The following is a 947-nucleotide window of genomic DNA, read 5'->3' as shown; positions in this document are numbered from 1 at the left end:
CCACAAAACAAATCCAGGGAGGATGCAGACCCTCCTCATTCTGGGGCCCACCCCAGTCCCGATGGACCCAGGGAAGGGGGGGCTGTCGGAATCCAGGAGAGGTGCCACCCCCCCGCCCCAAATAGTGAAGCCTTTCCCCCTCCAAACCCTGGGGCTCCCGGCTCAGCGGTCAACCCCAATTCTTCAGGGGCAAGCCCCACCCCTTTCCAACAGCAACACCCACATCCTACGGGGGGCCCGGCCCCTCCTCTCCTGCTAAGTGCATGTGTGTTTGTTATTGTTATGGCCTGTAGACGTGTCCCCTCGGGTGCTGAGTTTCCTGCAATCGCTACATACATACATACATGAGCATCTGTATGTGTTATATGGAATCTAGATCTGCAAGTAAGTCCGGCCGTCTCACGTCTGCTCAGTCCGACTTGTTAGAGTGTGAACACGCAAGTGTCAATACATTCCACGCCGGCCTGTGTGCTGCGCCCACGCGCAAGAACATGCACGCGTGAACCCACTCACATGTTTACAAACATACATATGTGTTCATGCGTCTGTCTACACAAGCGCGGCCGCCTCCCCCCCGACTTCTGGCCCTCGGAGGCCGAGAAGTTTCAGCACCCCATTGTCCGTCCCGGGTCGAGGCCGCTCCTGCGGGGACTCCGGCTGGGGGACCCGAGCCGGCTCGGGTGGCCTCATGCATTATTGATGATAATGGCTGTGTCTCTTTAACTGGGATTGGTTCACGACACCGTGTGTGCGTGTGTGAGTGTATGTATGTGTGTGTGTGCGTGCGAGGGAGCGAGTGTGTGTGTGAGTGTGTGTATGTGTGTGTGAGTGAGTGTGTGTGTGTGAGTGTGTGTGGTGGGGGGGGGGGGGGGGATAGAGACAGCTTGCATCTCTCATCCTGTGCTCTCCGGATCCCGGTTTGCTGTTTGCTGGGGAGGAGAGGGAGG

This window comes from Macrotis lagotis, chromosome 8 (assembly GCF_037893015.1).
Source record: "Macrotis lagotis isolate mMagLag1 chromosome 8, bilby.v1.9.chrom.fasta, whole genome shotgun sequence".
Classification (NCBI taxonomy): Eukaryota; Metazoa; Chordata; class Mammalia; order Peramelemorphia; family Peramelidae; genus Macrotis; species Macrotis lagotis.
Note: the sequence above shows the minus strand (reverse complement) of the source record.